This window comes from Triticum dicoccoides, chromosome 3A, assembly GCF_002162155.2.
Source record: "Triticum dicoccoides isolate Atlit2015 ecotype Zavitan chromosome 3A, WEW_v2.0, whole genome shotgun sequence".
Lineage (NCBI taxonomy): Eukaryota > Viridiplantae > Streptophyta > Magnoliopsida > Poales > Poaceae > Triticum > Triticum dicoccoides.
The window spans coordinates 752,959,536-752,983,165 of NC_041384.1; the positions used below are offsets into that span (position 1 = coordinate 752,959,536).

The 23,630-nt window shown below is 50.1% G+C and overlaps 1 pseudogene; it reads right to left on the bottom strand.

Annotated features, from left to right (window-relative positions):
- LOC119270707 overlaps positions 1–23,630 on the bottom strand; it is a 63,632-nt pseudogene that overhangs the window by 13,570 nt on the left and 26,432 nt on the right.

Below are 23,630 nucleotides of genomic sequence, written 5' to 3' on the forward strand. Positions count from 1 at the left end.
GGGGGAGTCCTCATCCGCTTCCAGAAAGCCACCTGTCCCCATCTCGCCATCGTCTGCTCCCCGTCGGCAGCAACCCTAGCCACCCTAGCCACCACAACGAGGTGTTCTTCTCATGCAACAGCAACGGCAACCGCTAAGCCAAGGGCAAGGCCCCTGCAACCCCTCTTCCCCGCCTCGGCCCACCTTCGTCGGCACCTTCTTGCCGACCGAGGCAGCGCGTGAACGTGCCAGTGCACCAGGCGGAGTGGCACTGGCAGCACCACGCCCCTCTCCCCTACCCCGATGTCACCCTACCAAACGACTGACATTTGGATCCAGAAAGGATCCCAGTGTCAGCGGCGCCGCGGTCGGCACGGGCGCGCGCGAAGGCGATGTGTTGCCGGCGGGTGCTGCTGACGCCGGAGCAGCGCCACGACTCCACGTACGACGTCGACTCGCCCTATTGGGCGCATTGATTCGCCTTCGAGCACGAGAAGGCCAGGTGACACAACGTCCGTGAATCACCCATAGCTCGCCGCCGCCGCCCATTATCGTCCGCGACGAGGACCAGGAGGCAGAGGCCGCCTACCAGGCGGCCATGGCAGTTGTCCTCCGAGAAAGCAAGAAGTACGAGCGGAGGACGACGAAGAGGAGGAGGCGTACCAGGTGGCCATGGCGCTATCCATGGCCGGCGACTGCGTCGTGTCGTCGGTGGCCCTCCATCCCCAGTGAAGGCTGAGCCGGAGCCGGTCCCCATCGAGCGCTACTCTTGTACCGTAGTAGGGCGGGAGTGGGTGAGCGCCCCACCGGTCTGGTACGGGGCGACGTACCTCGAGCACTGCCGCCAGCAACGGCTGGCCGAGGAGCGCCATGACGGCGAGTATCTCGAGCAGCTCGAGCGTGATGCCAAGGCAGAGCAGCATGAGGCGGAGGAGGAGGCGCGCCAGGCCGAGGCTGCAGCACCACAGCCCGCGGCCGACATCATCGTCGCTTGGAACATGGCTTACCCCTGGGTCGGGCCTGCGCCAACGGTCATCGACCTCAACGGTCCCGACGTCGACGACAAGGACGCCTAGGGCAGCGCGCCGCCTCATAGTTTTACTTTTTTAATGTTTAATTAATGTAAATGTGGACGCGGGACTCTGGCCATCGTAGTCATCAACAGCGGAAGCCGGATAGCAATCTTCTTCAGTCCTCATCTGGTGGATGCAATCTAACTGATATCTTCCAACTGAGGAAGGCGACAGCAACTAAATCTTTCACCAACATTAGCTGGTAGTCGCTTAACCTGCGACCGAGTGAATCACGTGGTAAAAACTCTAACCTCTGGAGTGAATTTATAGATTCTGAAGTAAGCAAAACAGTAACTCATTTTATTTTATTTGAGAGGAATAACACAAATTTTAGATAAGCTAACTGAGCTAAGCAACAGTAACTGAAGTCCATCCTCAGTTTAACTGTTGCTTGCTCAGACTGTAACCGAGACCACATGATAAACATAAACTACAGAAAAAGGATCATGTACATGACTGATGTTTGTAATGATTATTTTGGAAAATTTCCATGAATCTGTTGGGTTCCATTGTGGAAAAAGGGGACCTCATACGCTGTGCCGCAGGAAGACCTCAGCCAAGTCAGTCCATTGAAGGGGCTAGTCTAAGTCTGTAACTGCTAGACCTTTTCGCTCGTGGATTTTGTGGGTTTCCAAAGGTTTACTCTACACAAGAAAGGCATTACCGACATACAGAGGAAATCCAGAGTTCATGCAAACATAGAGAGGGAACAAATGGGCACGCAAAATTACAGCATGAAAATGTGGAACCACACAAGAAATTCACCATCAGCAGTAGGGCGTCAGCAGAACGCGGAACCGTACCATTCAGCCTGTTGTGAATGCCATCTTGCTCGTCAACAATGGAAGCGAGCTAGCAACCTTCAGTCCCCACCTGTGGAGAAAGCCTACCTGATACTGTACTAGCTTCCAGTGGAGCTACGTGGCAGTAACTGAATCCATCAACATTAGCCTGCGGCCGAGGGAATCACAATGTTAAAATGTTAAAGGTACAGAAGCAAGCAACTATAGATAATATGGTGTTGGCTTAAGCTGCAATCGTGAGCGCAGAGTAAAAATTAGGTTTGCTGGAGATAAACTACAGAAACAGAATGTGCTAGTGTAAGTCTGTTCCGGATGATGATGATCACCCTCATATATGGCAGTGGAATACTTGATACAGTGTGAAGAACATGGCCATGATTAAGAATGGCAATGGGTAGGGTATGGGGTGGGTAGAGCAATAGCATACCCACACCCGTATAGTCAATGGGTACAAAATTCTACCCATACCCGTATCCATGGGTATGAAACTTTACCCGTACCCATATCCGACGGGTACCCATACCCATTGGGTATCCAACGGGTAGATCAAATAGTACATAAGTTATTCATAAATTTACATTCATCGATAGCACATTTGACAAAAAACATTTGATGGAGAAGAGGGGATTTGGTGTGATGATGTGAGGCTTAATTACAGGAGTAGTTGGGTCGCCCAGCTCCTTTAACGCTACCGACCCTTGCGCTTATGTTGGAACTCTATGAGTAAGGTCCACATGTTAGTATAAACGGGTAGGGTATGGGTATATCCATGGGTACAAGGCTATACCCATACCCTACCCATGACTTAACGGGTAGGGTATGGGTACTACCCATGGGTACAAAATTGTTCCCATACCCTGCTCATGCGGGTACGATATCCGCGGGTACCCGTACCCATGGGTAAAATTGCCATCCTTAGCCATGATCGCGACCTCCAACGCCATGCCGCAGGAAGACCCCAGCAACCCAGTCCATTGGAGGGGCCAATCTAAGTCTGTTCCTCATAAACACCATGTTAGAGCATCTCCACTCGCCCCCTCCCCCAAAGGCCCCTCAGGGCCATTTATCGCTAGCCCAAAAAGGCTCACTCACGTCCCTAGAAGCCCACTTTTCATCGGTTAGGGTCGAATTTGGCGCCGGCGAACCCAGGCCGAACCCGGCGCGCTTGGGGACGCTGGGGGGGGGGATGTTTTTCTCGCAAAAGCCTGGTGGGGCCGCCAATTCAACAACCAGCCGCGTTCGACGTCCTCATTGTCTTGTTTTCCTGCGGGCAATCAATGCCAAGGCTTCCGCCGGTCAGCCTTGCATTGCTTTCTCATGGGCAGCGCGGTGAAGGCGCGCCGATGCCCCCCTTCCGCCACGCGTGCGCACGCATGCCACCCGCTCGCTGCCTACCAGTCACTATAAAAGTCGCCCACTCCCTCGCCAGTGGCCACACACTCTTCTCCCCCCCTCGCCGTCGATGACCTTCTTGCCCTCTCCCCTCTCTCCCACCTCCGACGACCAATCACTAGTAGAAAATAAGGCTTTGGTCCAAGCAGGGACAGCCCATTAATCCTGGTTCACTCACGAACCGGGACCCATGGGGGCATAGGTCCCGGTTCATGAGGCCAGGGGGCCGGTCGGGCCTCGTGGGGCATTGGTCCCGGTTCCAGGCATGAACCGGGACCAAAGTGCCTCGCTCCTGGCCCACCACCGTTGGTCCCGTTGGTGGCTTGAACCGGGACCAAAGGTTGTCCTTTAGTCTCGGTTCCAACCATGAACCGGGACCTATGAGTTGCCTATATATACCCCTTGCCCGCGAGCAAAACACTCCAGTGCTCTGCATTTTTGGGAGTGGTGTGTTGTGCTCTAACTCACCTCCTATGCACATGAGGTGTTTGATGAAATGACCGAGCCACACTTAAGCTTTCTCCTCTCGAAGCTCCTTGTCCAAGCTCCATTTTTCTCAAGATTTGTCTAGGTTAGGCTGTCCGTCTTGTCCCGTTCCCGTCCTCACCGCCGTCGATCGCCCGCGCCGATCTTGGCGCCGGTACCACCGTGGTGAGCCTCTTGTTCTTATCTTCTTTCTAAAAGAAAAAGTTCTTACATGTATGATTTAGATAGATACTTGTGTAGTCTTCTTACTTATTATTGTTTATTATTATATAGTGCGATGGTTTTGGTATCCTCCTCCGTCGGCCCTCATCCTGTCTATGGTTTGGATGTGGTATATATATATATATATATATATATATATTATATTTTATAACTATTAGTTTCATTTAGTGTTTATGACAATTATGCCGAACAACGTGGCATAGATTTTTTTATCTATGAGGTGTGTGAATCGGAAATTCCAATCGACCCTATTGTCGAGAGGTTAAATTTAGTTGAAGAAAAAAACAATTACTTGAAGGAAAAATTGAAAAAAATTGAGGATGAGAAGATGATATTTGAGTTGCATGTTGCGGATGTCATCGATGATCACAAGATCAAGATGGATGCAATGCGCTTGAAGATTAGAAAGATTAGAAAACATGACATTCATACAGAGGCTTGGTAGCATTATGCCGTTGGATCAATTGTTAACTTACTTGCGACTGTGATCGCATTTGTTGTTGCATTGAAATGTTTTAGATAGTTTCAATGTATGGTTTAATTAGATGCTCTGGAGAACTATATGTTGTTCATTGAGAACTATGTATGTACTTTGGTTTTAATGTGATGATGAACTTCTATTAATTTGGTCACGTCTATATTCATGATGTTCTGTAATTATTTTTGACACACTTAATTATATATAATGCACGCAGATGAACCGACAATGGATATACGGTAACAGACGCACCAACGAGTACATTAAGGGCGTGCATAATTTTCTTGAAGTGGCTGAGGCAAACAAGAAGAATGGTTTTATGTGTTGTCCGTGCCCTATATGTGGGAATACGAAGTCTTACTCTGACCGGAAAATCCTTCACAACTACCTGCTTTATAAGGGTTTCATGCCACACTATAATGTTTGGACCAAGCACGTAGAAACAGGGGTTATGATGGAAGACAACAAAGAACAAGAGGATGATGATAACTATGTGCCCCTGATACGGTGATGCTGCAGCGGGGGAAGTTGAAGATCAAGAGGAACCAGACGATGTGCCCGATGATGATCTTCGCCGGGTCATTGTTGATGCAAAGAGATAGTGTGAAAGTGTAAAGGAGAAGCTGAAGTTCGATCACATGTTAGAGGATCACAAAAAAGGGTTGTACCCCGATTGCGAAGATGGCAACACAAAGCTCAGTGCCACACTGGAATTGCTGCAGTGGAAGACAGAGAATGGTGTACCTGACAAACGATTTGAGAAGCTATGGAAAATATTGAAGAAGAATCTTCCAAAGGATAACGAATTACTCGACAGTACGTGCACAGCAAAGAAGGTTGGATGCCATTTAGGATTGGAGGTGCAGAAGATACATGCATACCCTAATGATTGCATCCTGTACCGCGGTGCATACGAGGATTTGCACGCATGCCTGGTATGCGGTGCATTGCGGTATAAGATCAGACATGATGACCTTGGTGATGTTGATGGCGAGCGCCCCAGGAAGAGGGTTCCTGCCAAGGTGATGTGGTATTCTCCTATAATACCACGGTTGAAACATCTGTTGAGAAACAAAGAGCATGCCAAGTTGATGCGATGGCACAAAGAGGACCGTAAGAAAGACGGAAAGTTGAGAGCACCCGTTGACGGGTCGCGGTGGAGAAAAATCGAGAGAAAGTACTGGGAAGACTTTGCAGGTGACACAAGGAACGTATGGTTTGGTTTAAGCGTGGATGGCATTAATCCTTTTGGGGAGCATAGCAACAATCACAACACCTGACCTGTGACTCTATGTATCTATAACCTTCCTCCTTGGTTGTGCATGAAGCGGAAGTTCATTATGATGCCAGTTCTCATCCAAGGCCCTAAGCAACCCGACAATGACATTTATGTGTACCTAAGATAATTAGTTGAAGAACTTTTACAACTGTGGAATGAAAACGGTGTACGTGTGTGAGATGAGCACAAGCAGTAGGAATTTGACCTACACGCGTTGCTGTTTGTAACTATCAATGATTGGCTTTCTCCTAGTAACCTTTCAGGACAGACAAACAAGGGATACCACGCATGCACACACTGTTTAGATGACACCGAAAGTATATACCTGGGCAAATGAATGAAGAATGTGTACCTGGGACATCGTCGATTTCTTCTGACCAACCATCAATGTCGAAAGAAAGGCAAGCATTTCAAAGGCAAGGCAGATCACCGGAAGAACCCCGCCGTCTGTACCGGTGATCACATACTTGATATGGTCAATGATTTACAAGTAATCTTCGGAAAGGGTCTCGACGGACTATCTGTTCCGAATGACGCTGACGGACGCGCACCCATGTGGAAGAAGAAATCTATATTTTGGGACCTACCCTACTGGAAAGACCTAGAGGGCCGCTCTTCAATCGACGTGATGCACGTGACGAAGAATCTTTGCATGAACCTACTAGGCTTCTTGGGCGTGTATGGGAAGACAAAAGATACACCGGAGGCACGGGAGGACGAGAAATGTGTGCACGAAAAAGATGGCATGCCTCCAAAGCAGTATGAAGGTCCTGCCAGCTACGCTCTTACCAAAGAAGAGAAAGAAATCTTCTTTGAATGCCTGTTCAGTATGAAGGTCCTGTCTGGCTTCTCGTCGAATATAAAGGGAATAATAAATATGCCATAGAAAAAGTTCTAGAACCTAAAGTCTCATGACAACCACGTGATTATGACGCAACTGCTGCCGGTTGCATTGAGGGGGCTTCTACCGGAAAGCGTTTGATTATCCATTATGGAGCTATGTTCATTCGGAAAGAGTCCCGACGGACTATCTATTCCGAATGACGCTGACGGACGCGCACCCATGTGGAAGAAGAAATCTATATTTTGGGACCTACCCTACTGGAAAGACCTAGAGGCCCGCTCTTCAATCGACGTGATGCACGTGACGAAGAATCTTTGCATGAACCTTCTAGGCTTCTTGGGCGTGTATGGGAAGACAAAAGATACACCGGAGGCAAGGGAGGACCAACAACATGTGCACGAAAAAGATGGCATGCCTCCAAAGCAGTATGAAGGTCCTGCCAGCTACGCCCTTACCAAAGAAGAGAAGGAAATCTTCTTTGAATGCCTGCTCAGTATCAAGGTCCCTTCTAGCTTCTCGTCGAATATAAAGGGAATAAGAAATATGCCATAGAAAAAGTTCTAGAACCTAAAGTCTCATGACTACCACGTGGTTATGACGCAACTGCTTCTGGTTGCATTGAGGGGGCTTCTACCGGAAAGCGTTCGATTAGGCATTATGAAGCTATGTTCATTCCTCAATGCAATCTCTGAGAAGGTGATCAATCCAGAAATCCTACCAAGGTTAAGGAGTGATGTGGCACAATGTCTTGTTAGTTTCGAGCTGGTGTTCCCACCATCCTTCTTCAATATCATGACGCACGTCCTAGTTCATCTAGTCAACGAGATTGTCATTCTAGGCCATGTATTTCTACACAATATGTTCCCCTTTGAGAGGTTCATGGGAGTCCTAAAAAAATATGTCCGTAACCGTGCTAGGCCAGAAGGAAGCATCTCCATGGGCCACCAAACAGAGGATGTCATAGGGTTTTGTATTGACTTCATTCCCGACCTTAAGAAGATTGGTCTCTCTCAATCGCGGTATGAGGGGAGACTGAGTGGAAAAGGCACGCTAGGAGGGGACTCAATAATATGTAGGGACGGGCATTCTTGGTCTCAAGCACACTACACAGTTCTACAGAATTCTACCTTGATGACCCTGTATGTCGATGAACACAAGAACATTCTGCACTCCAAACACCCGAAGCAGTGTGACGACTGGATTACAGGTGAACACATCAAGACTTTCGGCAGTTGGTTGCAAACACGTGTCAGGGGTGACAACACTGTTTCTGATGAGCTGTACTCGTTGGCCAGGGAACCATCTTCGACTGTATTGACTTATAAAGGGTACGAGATAAATGGGAATACATTTTACACGATCGCCCAAGATCAAAAGAGCACCAACCAAAACAGTGGTGTCCGCTTTGATGCAGCCACCAAGAGGGGAAAGGACACATATTATGGTTACATAATGGACATATGGAAACTTGACTATGGACATGATTTTAAGGTCCCTTTGTTTAAGTGCAAATGGGTCAATCTGTCAGGAGGTGGGGTATAGGTAGACCCACAATATGGAATGACAATAGTGGGTCTGAACAATCTTGGGTACACAGATGAACCATTCGTCCTAGCCAATGATGTGGAGCAGGTTTTCTATGTGAAGGCCATGTCTACCAAACCGAGAAAAAGAAAAGATAAGGAAGCGAATACATCATATGATGAGCCAAAGCACCACATAGTTCTTTCAGGTAAAAGAGACATCGTGGGATTGGAGGGCAAGACAGATATGTCTGAAGATTATGAAAAGTTTCACGAAATTCCTCCCTTCAAACTCAAGGCTGACCCAAGCACCCTGTTAAACGATGAAGATTATCCATGGTTATGGCGCAATAAGCAAAGGACACAAGCGAAGAAAAAGTGAAGACTTTCTGTCCACAACTATTATGATGATGCCTTTGATCTAGAATATCACTGCAGTTACATGTGAAGAAATGAAATTCCGTTTGTAACAGACGAGTTTCTGTCCGAAACCCTGATACTTCGAAAGAGATTGTCCGTTTTGTACACGAAGTGCATCCAGTTTTTGCCGTAACCCTCTCAACTTTTTAGCACATGCTTGTGGATGAAATGATGATACCATGCCGTCTTTCAACCTTTCAATATTTCATTTGTAGTGCTTTTCAGTTTCAGGGTCATTTAGCTCAAAAAAAATCAGCAAATGCATGAAAAATACCAAATGAAGTCAGAAAGGGTTGAAAATTGATGATGTGGCTTTGAATGGTGCATTTTGAACACAAAAAAAGTCTGGAGTTCAAATAAGTTCAAAAAAATGAAATCCCTTTGTAATAGATGAGTTTTCGTCCGAAACCCTGATACTTCGAAAGAGATTGTCCATTTTGTACATGAAGTGCATCCAGTTTTTGCCGTAACCTTCTCAACTTTTTACCACATGCTATGTGGGTGAAATGATGATACCATGCCAACTTTCAACCTTTTCAGAGTTCATTTGTGGTTCTTTTCAATTTCACGGTCATTTAGCTCAAAGAATGAATTAATAGCAAAAAGAATGAACTGATAGCAAAAAGAATGAACTAAAAATAATCAATTAAAATATTCTGTTATGATCAACTAAAGAAAACTATAATATTCTTCAATAGCAAAAAGAATCAACTAAAATGCTTTTATAAAACTCCAATAGCAAAACTAATCAACTAAAAAGCTTTTATAAACCTCTAGTATTATTGAAACTAAAATTATATAAAATTTATGAAACTAAAATTATCAAAGCATTTTCTGTTCAAAACATTAAAAGCAAAAAGAATTTTCATAAAGAATTTTTTTGTTAGAAACTTTAATAGAAAAAAGAATTATCATAAAGATTTTTTGTTAGAAACTTAAATAACAAATTTTGTTTTTGAATATAATGATAAAACACAGTAATATGAAATAGCAGGAAAAAGAATCACTCCAAAATCTATTTTTATACTAAAGTTAATCACAAACTAGTGATTCACACAAATTTCAAAGAATTCAAATTTAAACTATTCAAATTTGAAAACTATGGCACTAACAGAAAGTTTATAACTTAGCGACCTAAAAGCAAAAATAATTAAAAAATAAAGCAAAAAACAAAAAGAAAATAAATAATGCAAAAAACAAAACAAAAAACTGGAAAAAATTGCCACGTACTGGACCACCACGGCCTGAATACCGCTAGAAACCCTATTGGGCCAGGATTCAGGCCCGCAAAAGGCCCAGCAGGCCCACAGGCCGAGAGATAAGTTTAGGCCTGTAGGCCTGCAATAGTGAGGAGTTTAAATGGGTGGGCAGAGCAGCGCTTATAAATAGGTGCGGCCGCTCTTTAGCTAGCGAGGTGGGACTAAACATCCCACCGCACCGCAGCTTTGGCAGGCACAAGCCATTGGTCCCAGTTGGTCCCACGAACCGAGACCAATGCGTACCTTCGGTCCCGGTTCGTGGCACCAACCACGACTAAAGGGGGCATTGGTCCGGTTTGTGCCATGAACCAGGACCAAAGCTTCGCCTATATAAGCAGCACTTGTCAAAATTTTCATTCAGTTTCTTCGATCGCTCCGACGACGCCGACAAGCTGCCGCTCTGCCCTGCCGCTGCCATCGTCGCCCTGCCTCCGACGCCGTCGTTGCACTGCCCCTGCCTCCGACGCTGTCGCCATACCCCTGCCCCGAGCCCTTGTCACCACGCCCGCCCCTGCCCCCGACGCCGTCGCCGCGCCACCCCTACCCTGAGCCCTCGTCGTCGGGACGTCACCGTCCTGGTCCGCACCGCCCTTGCCCCACGCCCGAGCACCTACCCCGGCCCGCCCCCGCCATCGCCGTCGCCATCGCCAGCCGCCCCCGCTGTGAGCCGTCGCGCCGCCCCGGCTCATAGTATTTTTTTCATATGTTCATAGTATTTTTTTGTTCATATATGTTCATATGGATGGATGTATATATATATATGATGTTCATAGAATATATTTTTTGTTCATAGAATATTTTTTTGTTCATAGAAATTAGTTTAAATGAGGGGGGACGTCGGACATGACATTAGGAGGGATGTCGGACGTCGAACATGTCATGAGGGGTGAGCGTCATTGTCGTCTACCCCTCCTCGATAACTTCGACATGAGGGGGGACGTCGGAAGGAGAAGAAGAGGAGAAAAAAAATAAGAAGAGGAAGAAGAAGAAAAAAAGAGGAGAAGAAGAAGGAATAGAGGAGAATTCTATTTTTTCTTCTTCTCCTCTTTTTTTCCTTCTTCTTCCTCTCCTTATTTTTTATCGGGAACGAGGGTGTCAAGGATCGCCAAGCGGTCGAGGGTCAGAAACTAGGATAGAGGGTCGAGGGTTTCCGAGGGGTCGAGGGTCGGGAACTAGGGTCGAGGGTCGCCGAGGGGTCGAGGATCGCCGAGCGGTCGAGGGTCGGGAACTAGGATAGAGGGTCGATGGTCGCCGAGGGGTCGACGATCGCGGAGGAGTCGAGTGTCATCTATGGGTCGAGGGTCCCCGTTTAACAAGAATGCCCCCATTATGGATGTGCACAAGTTGATCCATTTTTTCAGATCTCATCTCGTAACATTCTATATGTCGTGTTGTCTTGTGTCAAAATATTGAAGAAAACCATGGCTTCATCATTAGCCGGAAGTAACCGGGGCATGATGGTACAAACTCTCCAAAGTTATTTTGGAACGGAGTACCGGATAGGATAATCCCCCTTTTGCTACGAAGTTCAGCAAAGGTGCCAGTGTCAAAACCGGCGGATCTCGGGTAGGGGGTCCCGAACTGTGCGTCTAGGCGGATGGTAACAGGAGACTAGGGACACGATGTTTTTACCCAGGTTCGGGCCCTCTCGATGGAGGTAAAACCCTACTCCTGCTTGATTAATATTGATGATATGGGTAGTACAAGAGTAGATCTACCATGAGATCAAGGATGCTAAACCCTAGAAGCTATCCTATGGTATGATTGTTGTTCGTCCTACGGACTAAAACCCTCCGGTTTATATAGAAACCGGAGAGGGCTAGGGTTACACAGAGTCGGTTACAATGGTAGGAGATCTACATATCCGTATCGCCAAGCTTGCCTTCCACGCCAAGGAAAGTCCCATCCGGACACGGGACGAAGTCTTCAATCTTGTATCTTCATAGTCCAGGAGTCCGGCCAAAGGTATAGTCCGACTATCCGGACACCCCCTAATCCAGGACTCCCTCAGTAGCCCCTGAACCAGGCTTCAATGACGACGAGTCCGGCGCGCATATTGTCTTCGGCATTGCAAGGCGGGTTCCTCATCCAAGTACTTCATAGAAGATTTTGAATACATGGATAGTGTCTGGCTCTGCAAAATAAGTTCCACGTACCACCGTAGAGAGAATAATAACATTTACACAAATCTAATCTGCTGACGTATTCCATAGCATGTCATCACACCATGGCCAAGTCTTTATTCGAATCGTTTTTACTGCCGCACCTCAGCGTGTTTTGCGAGGCGGTTTTCTTGGCACGTCTTGTGAAAGTAGAGATCGTGTCCCCTTATTTCGGGATTCTCATCAATAGGGGCGTGGGTAACCCAACCGCGCCATTGATTACGGCGCTTGGGAGATAAGCGAGTTTTACCAGGCTGGTGGGGACGCATAGTTGCATCCGCCCATATAAGGGGATAAGGATCCACCTTTTTCATCCACGCCCTCTTCCTCCTTTGCTCATCCATTTCCACGCACTCGAGCTCCAGCGCCCAAGTCCGCACTCCCCACCTCAACCTTCTCCAGCCATGTCCGGAGCGGGAGGCAAGTGGATGGTTTCCTCCGTCATGGAGGGACACATCAAAAAACTGAGGAAGACTGGATACTTGCCTAACAACATCGCGCACCGGCTTCCTGAAGAGGGGCAGCTCATCCCCATCCCGAAGAGTGTTCCTCCCCCACTTCGTCCGCGGACTAGGCTTCCCTCTCCACCCATTCGTCCGAGGGCTCATGTTCTACTATGGCCTGGATCTCCACGATCCGGCCCTGAACTTTGTCCTCAACATCTCGGCTTTTATCGTCGTGTGCGAGGCTTTCCTCTGCATCCGGCCCCATTTCGGCCTATGGCTCAAGACTTTCAATGTCAAGCCAAAGGTGGTGCGCGGCGACCAGGCGGAGTGTGGAGGCGCCATGGCGGGCAAGATGCCCAACGTCCTATGGCTCGAGGGCTCCTTCGTGGATACCCTGAAGGGGTGGCAATCGGGGTGGTTCTACATCACCGAGCCGCGTGACTCTGAATGGGTCGCAGCCCCCAAGTTCCGCTCCGTACCCCCTACGCGGCTCACCTCCTGGAAAGAGACGGGCCTGTCGTGGGGTAACAAAGGAGAGCTGACCGGACTCCAAACATGCGTGCAAACCCTGGTGGACAAGAAGCTTAAACTTGTCAACGTAGTCCAGGTTATGCTCATCCACCGGATCCTCCCGTGTCAACGACGGGCCTTCAACCTGTGGGAGTTCGACCGGGCGCAGCATCGAAATCTGAGCAGGATCTTCGACATGACGTACAAAGATGCCTGGAAGGCGCTATTCAAGGGCGCCGAGGCTCCCGCATCCGCTACCGAGGATTGCGGATTCAGCACGCAGCGTCACGCTAGTGTGGTAAGCTGTTTTTACCTTTTATAGGGTATTAGTTTTTCATAGTTTGACTCTATGCGGGATCTAAGCTCCCTTACCTTTGACAGGATTGGCAGGTGATGTTCGGACAGATCAACTGTCCGGATCCTTTGCCAGAAGACCCAGCCGATGCTCGCTTGGCAAAGCTGCTGGTTCCGGCACCCTATGTGGTGCCGGAGAAGAAGGCCAAGAAGAAGGCCACGGGGACTCAAAAGAGCGCCCGGCGCCTGGAGGTGTCGGATTCATCATCCGACGACTCCGAGACGCACTCCTCCCGTGAAGACGAGGAGGAGGAAGAAGAAACCTCTCCCCCTCCAGCGGGGGGAGGAAAGAAAAGGAAGGCCACCCCAACTGGGGAGGCCGAAGGGTCCAAGAGGGGGAAGACCCTTCCTCCGGACTACTCCACCAACGCCGACGACAGCGAAGAGGAGTGGCCGCACAGGGCCAAGCCCCTGGCAAAATCGTAAGTATTCGGACACCAGAGCAATTCATAGCGTTCCTTTCTTGCACAACTCCTTCTTACCCCGAATATGACTATGCAGTCCACTCCGGGCTGGGCTCGACGAGTCGTCGAGCGGCTCCCTGGATTCGTCTGACGTGAATTCACTTCCGCCCGCTACCTCCCCCCGCCCTACGGACGACGCCGAGGTGCTGTCCCAACAGGTTCCAAGCTAGGAGGAGGTGGTCCTGGAGGCGCCACAAGGCGACCTCCCGGACTCCAGCGCAAAGGGGATAAAACCCCCATGGGCTCCAAATCCGGCCTTGAGCCGGACACCGCGCCGGAACCTTCAATGGTTCCGGACTCCGGCGGGTGGCCTCCTTCCAAGAGGAGCAAGCCTACCGAGCCGGTGACCTTCGTCCAACTGGAGACACTGGACAATTTGCTGGAGGTGCTTAACGGTGCCTCCATCGACGAGGAGCACCGCACTATTATGAGTGCGGTGATCCAGAAGGTTCAGTCCGCCAAGAGCTGACTGACTGAAGCCTGTGCCAGCCTTCTAATAGGCTTTGAGGTAAGTAAAAATATGTAAAAATATTACCACATAGACAGTAGCCCCTGATGCTCTGTTTGGCGTTCGGAAAGAAAAGCCGAATAGAGGATTTAATAACATCCGTAGGAGTCTAACAAAAGTAAGTCAATATGCGTATGCAGGATTCGCTGCTAGCATCCGCCGCACTGACTGCGGAGGTGGGCACGCTGAAGCAGAACCTCGAGCGGTCCGAGCAAGAGCTCGGCCTAGCCAAGCAGCAGCTCGAGGAGAAGGAAGGTAAGAGATACCTTATTTAAATATGTAAAAGGTGCAATTGCAAAAAGTGATAGGATTAACGTGGCTATTGTAGGGGCCACAACTGAGGTGGGGACCCTTAAGCAAGCGCTGTCCGAGGCCGAGAAGAGGGCGGCCACAGAGTGCACCGAGCGGGAGAAGCATGAGACGCAGGTTGGCGAGGTGGGGCAAGAGCTCCAGGCTCTCATGAAAAAACATGAGAGTTTGGAGCTTGACTCGAAGACGCGAGAGTCCGAGCTCGCGGCGGCCATTGAAGATGCCAAGTCTACCAAGGCCGAAGCCCGGAAGGCCCTCTAGGAGGTGGAGGCAATAAAAAAGATAGCGGCGGGTAAGGCATTCTTTATGCAAAGCAAGCACGTAAAAGGGAATTACTTGTTACTTACCCGAATCCGGAGCTCTCCAGGAGCATTCGCAGACTTGCCCTGTAGCGTGTCAGATGCCACGCCTTCTACCAAGCCGAGGAGGGAAGCTCGACGGAGAAGGTGTTCTGGTCTCAGTATGCTGAGGGCGAACACCCGGTGCCCTTGAGCGACCAGCTGAAATAGGTGGTCGAGCTCCATAAGGTGGCCAAACAGGCCATGAAGGGCCTCATAGTCCGGCTATGGTCTGGAGAGGCCATGCCTGGAGCTACTTCGGGCTGGTGAGGCGGCTGGTGGAGGCCTGTCCAAGGCTCGAAGTCAGCAAGCGCTCCGTATGCAATCGAGGGTGCCCGTAGGGCGCTTGCCCGTGCGAAGGTGCACTGGGGCAAGTTGGATGCTGAGAAGCTTGTGAAGGACGGGCCACCGCCGGGCAAAGAGCATCGCAAGCCCGAGATGTATTATGAGGGCCTTCTGAAGGGTGCCCGCCTTATGGCGGATGAATGTTCCAGGGATGTAATTTTTGAGTAAACTCGCTCGTTTTGTCCTGTGTGCTGAAAACTTGTTCATGTGCTCTAAGCAATGCTTTTTGAATTTAAAATATTACCTTATGTGCGGCCGTTTATCAAATTTGAGAGATGGCGAGTCGTCGGCTTCTGCCCCCATGCCACGAGTGTTGGGGTGTTCGCGATAAACATGAGCGCTCTTTTCCCCAGTCTTGGGTCCTTCGAGGGAGGCGCTCAACACAACGAACAAGGCAATCGGACTATAATGCTTGAACACTCTCACTTAGCCATAGAATTCTATAATTTTAAATTTCGGCGAAGACCCTAGTGTTTGGAAGTCCGAGTTCGGGGCGCTATCCATGCCTAGGCCGGACAAAGCCGACTCCTCGCTCTAAGCGGCATAAGTCTTTAGGGACTCGAAAACCTCTCGAACAGCGACCAGCTCTCGCCTCATCATGACGGTCAGTTTTAGCTTTCTCTACTGAGGTGCTTAGCCCAGCTCAACTGGGGCACAATCGCAGTAGTTCTCCTAGTGCTACCTTAGCCGATATAACGGAACGTAAGGTACCGAAACATAGGAGCCGGGCAAACCCAACTATTGACCCAAGACATGATTCGGAGCCGATGCATATAATGCTATAAGTTCGGGGTGCTGCACTTGTGAAAGTGTTCGGACTTCTCACACCGTGTTGTGGGGTACTTAAGCCCCTGGCTAGTGCTGGAATTCGAGCCGAGTCGAGCCAACTCGGCTTGACTCGCTAGAGCTCGCTTCGTTAACGAGCTAGCTCGACCCGACACATTATTATAACGAGCTCAAATCCAAGATTGGCTCGACTCGTATAACTCGCGAGCTGGCTCGTTTAGCTTGTTAAGCTCTTTAAAGATATGAATTAAAACTCTCAAATATTATAAAAATTATTATGTATATATTAAACATATATATCACTAAACAATAGTAATTTCCTTGTAACGCATGAGTCTCCTAGGCTGCTGGGCCTTCAACGGCTAGGCCTTGTGTTGTGCGCCTGGGACATAGGGTGCTGAGTGGCTGATTTTTTATGTATTGGGAGTGGCTGATCTTTTTTACTGAGCCTAACGAGTTACACGAGTACTCGTGAGATTGGCTCGTTTAACTTGGTCTATAAATGATCTTAAACTAAAGCTCGGCTCGACTCGTTATTCTTCGAGTTCGAGTCGATTTGAGCCGAGTCACAAGCTACTCGTTTAGCTCACGAGCTTCGAGCTTTTTTTCCAGCCCTACCCCTGGCGAATTGGCTGTACCAAAGTGTACAAGTGCGACATGTCATTAATGAACATATATTCGTAAAAAAGAAAGTAATGCAATAATAGACGGAAGCTATCCATTGTTTATTTGAAAAAGTTGCGATCAAAGCAGAACGATACAGATAGTGCAATAAGCAAAAGATGGGACTATTTAACATGTCCTTTCCAGGGGCGAGCTGCGGAATGGTATGCGAAACAGGTATACTGCTCGTTATAGAGACCACCTTAGAGTTCCATAGTGCGGCGTAGCTTTCTGCTTCCCTGGTTGTTGTATCGTTTGTGCGGCAATTGTACTGCCGGACAGGCCTTCCGAAGAATGGAGTCCTGAAAGTAAGAGAAAATGAAGAAGTCGGCAGCCCCTAGTGCGGTTTAAGCCATGTTTCGGGCGTGCCGTGATGGTGCCCCTCCCCATTTGCCCATGGTATTTCCAGAGCGTAGTTATGTACGCGCAAGACTGGTTTCGCAAGTTCGCGAGGGTTGGGGTTGGGGTCGCCTTGCTACGCTTGCTCGGAACATGCCAGGCGGTCTTGTTGTAGGTTACTCCGGGCGCGCTTGACGGAGTCCGGACGTTTAATGGCCGGACTGGGGAATTGCCTTGAGAGGCTGCTTTGTACCTCCGCTGCGAGAGCCGCCGTATGCTCCTCCGTTTGGAGAGAGCGTTCGGTGTTTCCATTGACTGTAATGACTCCTCGAGGGCCTGGCATCTTGAGCTTGAGGTATGTGTAGTGCGACACCGCATTGAACTTTGTGAATGCGGTTCGCCCGAGCAGTGCGTGATAGCCACTGTGGAACGGGACTATGTCGAAGATTAACTCCTCGCTTCGGAAATTATCCGGAGATCCGAAGACCACTTCAAGTGTAACGGAGCCTGTACAGTTGGCCTCTACACCTGGTATGACGCCTTTAAAGGTCATTTTAGTGGGTTTAATCCTGGAGGGATCGATGCCCATTTTTCGCACTGTATCCTGGTAAAGTAGGTTCAGGCTGCTGCCGCCGTCCATAAGGACTCTAGTGAGGTGAAATCCGTCAATAATTGGGTCTAGAACCAATGCGGCAAATCCACCATGACGGATGCTAGTGGGGTGGTCCCTTCGATCGAAAGTGATCGGGCAGGAGGACCATGGGTTGAACTTTGGGGCGACTAGCTCCATCGCGTATACGTCCCTTAGCGCACGCTTCCGCTCCCTCTTGGGGATGTGGGTTGCGTATATCATGTTCACCGTCTGCACTTGTGGGGGGAAGCCCTTCTGTCCACTATTGTTCGGCGGCCGGGGCTCTTCCTCGTCGTCGCTATGCAGCCCCTTGTCTCTGCTTTCGGCATTTAACTTGCCTGCCTGCTTGAACACCCAACAATCCCTGTTGGTGTGATTGGCTGGTTTATCGGGGGTGGCATGTATCTGGCATGAGCGGTCGAGTATTCGGTCCAAACTGGACGGGCTCAGAGTATTTCTTTTGAATGGCTTTTTCCGCTGACCGAGTTTATAGCCTCTAAATCCGGCATTAACTGCCGTATCCTCAGCATTGTCACCGTTAATGCGGTGCTTTTGCTTGTTGCGACGCGACCTGCCACTGCTGTCCTTGGTATCTGAATTACCAGGCCTCTTGGTCATGTTATTATTGCGAGCTAGCCAGCTGTCTTCTCCCGCGCAAAAGCGGGTCATAAGTGTCGTGAGGGCTGCCATAGATTTCGGCTTTTCCTGTCCTAGGTGCCGTGCAAGCCACTCGTCGGGGATGTTATGCTTGAAGGCTGCTAGGGCCTCTGCGTCTGGACAGTCGACGATTTGATTTTTCTTGGTTAGGAACCGTGTCTAGAATTGTCTGGCCGATTCTTCTGGCTGCTGAATTATGTGGCTTAGGTCATCGGCGTCTGGTGGTCGCACATAAGTGCCCTGGAAATTGTCGAGGAATGCGGCTTCCAGGTCCTCCCAACAACCAATTGATTCTGCTGGCAAGCTGTTAAGCCAATGCCGAGCTGGGCCTTTAAGCTTGAGTGGGAGGTATTTGATGGCGTGTAGGTCATCACCGCGGGCCATGTGGATATGAAGGAGATAGTCCTCGATCCATACCGCAGGATCTGTTGTGCCATCGTATGATTCGATGTTCACGGGTTTGAAACCCTCGGGGATTTGATGATCCATTACTTCATCTGTGAAGCATAGTGGGTGTGCGGCGCCTCTGTATTGGGATATATCACGACGCAGCTCAAACGAGCTTTGTCTAGTGTGTTCGGCCCGGCCGGATTTACTGTATCCGGCGTGACGACTACCGTCTCGTGCCGTGGGGCACCCACGCGATCCGTAGATCGATCTTGTTTTCCTTGCCTTGTCCTCCAATATATCTCAAAAGTCTAGCGCATTTTCCTGTGCCTTGGTATTTTTTGAGCGGCGCCGGGGTGCGGCTTGAGTGGAGGGCCGAGAGGCCTCTCTGTCGCGGCCACAGGGTGGCCGGTCAGCCGCATCATGCGCTGGTGATGTAGGTTTAGGTGCTTCCTCCTCTAATCGGGGTAGCAACCTGCGTTTTGGGTAGCTCTTGGAGGGGCGTTCGAGTTCATACTCTTCGGCCGCAAGGGCTTGAGTCCATCTGTCGGCTAGCAAATCTTGATTAGCTCTAAGTTGTTGCTATTTTTTCTTGAGGCTGCTCGCCGTGGCCATAAGCCTGCGTTTGAAACGCTCTTGTTCGACGGGATCCTCTGGCATGACAAATTCGTCGTCGTCGAGGCTTGCCTCGTCTTCGGAGGGAGGCATGTAATTATCGTCCTCGATCTCTCTGTCTGCCGCTCTCTCATGAGGGCTGGCTTCTCCATCCTCCTGTGCTGAATCTTGCTGGAGGGGGTTTTCTTCGGCACTGTCTGGAGTGTTATTATCTCCCGTGCCGGAATCATCGTTTTTGCTTTGGCGGGATTTAGAGCGGCTCCGCTGATGCCGGCGCTTAGGCTGTTTCTTGGAGGGGTCATCCTTCGCTGTTCCATCACCATCGCCTTCTTTTGGGGTGTCCACCATGTATATGTCATACGACGAGGTGGCTTTCCAATGCCCTATAGGCGCTGGGTCTTGATCGTCTCCTGCATTAGCGTCCATACCGTTGATCTCTTCAGAGTCGAAGTTGAGCATGTCGGTTAAATCATCGACAGTGGCTACGAAGTGGGTGGTGGGTGGGCTTTGAATTTCTTCATCATTCGCATCCCAACCTTGCTGACCATAGTCCGGCCAGGGCTCTCCTGATAAAGAGAGAAACTTTAGTGAATTCAGAATAACGCCGAAGGGCGAGTGCTGAAAGATGTCCGCGGCGGTGAATTCCATGATCGGCGCCCAATCGGATTCGATCGGTAGGGGCGCGAAGGGCTTGGAGTCCGGAAAGGAGTCCGGCTCCTTGGAGTCACAGGCTTCGCAGAGGATAGGGCTGGTGTTCGCCTCGATCACCGTAGAGATTGCAGCCCCCGAGGCGGTGTCCAACCACCCATCCTCGATTGGCGCAGTTGGCTCCGAATTAAGGGTCGGAGCTGATGCGGGTGCGGCCTCCGGGGCACTGTTCAGGGGCAGAGCTAGATCATGCCCATCGTGACAGTGCGGTGTGCTCAACTGCGGCTCGAATCCGTCCAAGATCAAGTCTCCACGGATGTCGGCCGTGTAGCTCGAACTTCCAAATCTGACCTGATGGCCAGGGGCGTAGCTTTCGATCTGCTCCAGATGGCCAAGCGAATTGGCCCGCAGTGCAAATCCGCCGAATACGAAGATCTGTCCGGGGAGAAAAGTCTCACCCTGGATCGCATCGCCGTTGATGATCAGAGGAGCCATCGGGCCTAAAAGTGACGACACAGAGGAACTCCCAATGAAAGCACCAATGTCGGTGTCAAAACCGGCGGATCTCGGGTAGGGGGTCCCGAACTGTGCGTCTAGGCGGATGGTAATAGGAGACAAGGGACACGATGTTTTTACCCAGGTTCGGGACCTCTCGATGGAGGTAAAGCCCTACTCCTGCTTGATTAATATTGATGATATGGGTAGTACAAGAGTAGATCTACCATGAGATCAAGGAGGCTAAACCCTAGAAGCTAGCCTATGGTGTGATTGTTGTTCGTCCTACGGACTAAAACCCTCCGGTTTATATAGACACCGGAGAGGGCTAGGGTTGCACAGAGTCGGTTACGATGGTAGGAGATCTACATATCCGTATCGCCAAGCTTTCCTTCCACGCCAAGGAAAGTCCCATTCGGACATGGGACAAACTCTTCAATCTTGTATCTTCATAGTCCAGGAGTCCAGCCAAAGGTATAGTCCGACTATCCGGACACCCCCTAATCTAGGACTCCCTCAAAAGGCCTTCCAAATAGCGATATTCGGAAGGATGTTGCTGAACTTCGTAACAAAAAGAGAATTATCCTATCTGGGACTCCGTTCCAAAATAACTTTGGAGGGCTTCGTACCATCATGCCCCGGTTACTTCCGGCTAATGATGAAGCCATGGTTTTCTTGAATCCTTTGACAGTAGACAACGTGACATATAGAACGGTAGATGAGAGCAGGAAAAATATGGACCATTTTCTGCACATCCAGAATGGAGCCATTTTGTTAAATCCCTTGTTTGACATTCATGAGAGAGACGGTCCGGATGTCGGACATTCATGAGAGAACTCCGGTAACTCTTTAACTTGAGGGGGACATCGATAAACCCCTCTCGCCCGACCAAACCCTAGAAGCATCAAGGCCACCCCAAACCCTAGAAGCGTTGCCAAGGGGTCGAGGTTCGAGAATCGCCGAGGGGTTGAGGGTTGTCGAGGGGTCGAGGTTCGAGGATCACTGAGGGGTCGAGGGTCGTCATGGGGTCGAGGGTCAAGATTTATCAAGAATACCCCCATTATGGATGTGCACAAGTTGATCCATTTCTTTCTTGATCTCATCTACGCAACATTCTATATGTCAGGTTGTCTTGTGTCAAAGTATTGAAGGAATTCATGGCTTCGTCATTAGCCAGAAGTAACCGGGGCATGATGGAATGGAACTCTCCAAAGTTTTTCTAGAATGGAGTCCCAGAGAGGATAATCCGCTTTTCGCTACGTAGTTCAGCAAAGTCCTTCCAAATAGCGATATTCAGAAGGCTCTTGCTGAACTTCGTAGCAAAAGGCGAATTATCCTATCTGGGACTCCGTTCCAAAATAACTTTGGAGAGGTTTGTACCATCCTGTCCCGGTTACTTCCGACTCATGATGAAGCCATGGTTTTCTTGAATCCTTTGACACTAGACAATGTGACATATAGAAGGGTAGATGAGATCATGAAAAATATGGACTATTTTTGGCACATCCAGAATGGCACCATTTTGTTAAATCCATTATTTGACATTCATGAGAGAGGCGGTCCAGACATCGACATTCATGAGAGAACTCCGGTAACTCTTCAACATGAGGGGGTACATCGATCAACCCACTAATTAATATTCCTTGTTGTGTGATTAGCTAGCTAGGTCTATGTTTGCCATTATTAATATATCCATCTCTCATGTATGTATATTAATTGTCATGTTTTAATATTTGCATAAACTATGGATCAACAAAGAAACTTGGAACAAGAAGAGATGTTGGGGGACATAATCCACGACGGCCGTGATGTCTTGTCGTTTCTCAACGACACCGATGGTCTGGAAGGAAAGGAAGTAGGCTACGGTTATCGAACAATGGAGGAGGAAAGTCATGATCATGATGGCTCCGGCGATCGAATCCCGGTGGAAGAAGGAGAGCGTGATGACGGCTTCGGTGCACGAACGGAGTCGGGATCAGCTGTTGCAAAGTCCAGCGAGGTATGTGTGTGTGTGTGTGTGTATAGGACAACACTATTCTAATCCCAGGATTAGAATAGTTATTTGGATCACGACGCGCCCTATATAGGAGCAGCGGAGATCTCCCTGAACTCCATGAACTACCCCGCCAGCCCCGGCATAAAAAACGGCCACGACACAACCACAACCCCCACCACATCCCCCGATCCCCTCTGATCCCATCGCCGCCGATCTCGCCCCAGCCTGGACTCCCTACCACCGGTGCCCCACTCGCAGCCGCCCCCAACGTAGGCGCCGCCTCCGGCGGCAACCGCGCGAGCCACCCACCTTAGTCCGACCCAGCCGCATCTCCTGCCCCCTTCCCCCGCCCCGACGAGCCTCTCGCCGCCCTTCATACCCGACGCGCCTCCCATTGTTCTGCAGGTCAACTGCGCCTCCCGTGGCTGGTCATCTCCACTGGAGCCCTTGCATCATCCCCACCCCCAGCGCTTAGGCCGTTCGCCGCTGCCAAATCCGTCCGTTCAATGATGTAGCACCAGGAGGTTTAGTGCCTCAACCCCCTCTGAATCCCATGTACCCTGCAATCGTTTTTGGCGCGAACGAACAGCAGGCCTGCCGAGTCAGCGACCCCCGCATCGTCGTCCTCACAACGCCTCGGTTTCCCGCGGGGAATCAATGCCAAGGCTGCTGCTGGTCAGCCTTCCATTGATTCCTCATATGCCGGCGCGGTGCGGTGACGCGCCCGCTCCCGCCATGCATACACACAACGCCGCCGCCCCTTCCCCCACCGCTATATAAAGCAGCTCCTCTCTCGCCAGAGGACGCACCCGCCCGCAGCCCTCTCTCTCCCCGTGCATAGCCGCCGTCGACGAACTCTTCCCTCTCTCTCCCTGTTCAAATCTGCCGCAGACTATGGGCGAGAGGTTCCCTGGCGATGGGGCGGCGGCCAATGGCTTCACCTGCCGCTCGCTGCACGAGTGGGAAGCCCACCTCCTATATGAAGCCAACATCCCGGCACCTCCCAACATGCGTGCGCCGGGGCGGTGGAGGCTCAGCGCCGGGGGTGTCCCCGTGCCCCCGCTGCCCGACGTAACGCACCCCGACAACTTAAACGATGAGGTCGAGCGCGTGTGGGCATTGCTGACGGAGGAGCAGCAGGCCCTCCTGGACTATGCCGTCGGCAACCACGAGGCGTGGGCGGCATACTTCGGACGCTGGCAGGAGGCGCGGCTGGCCT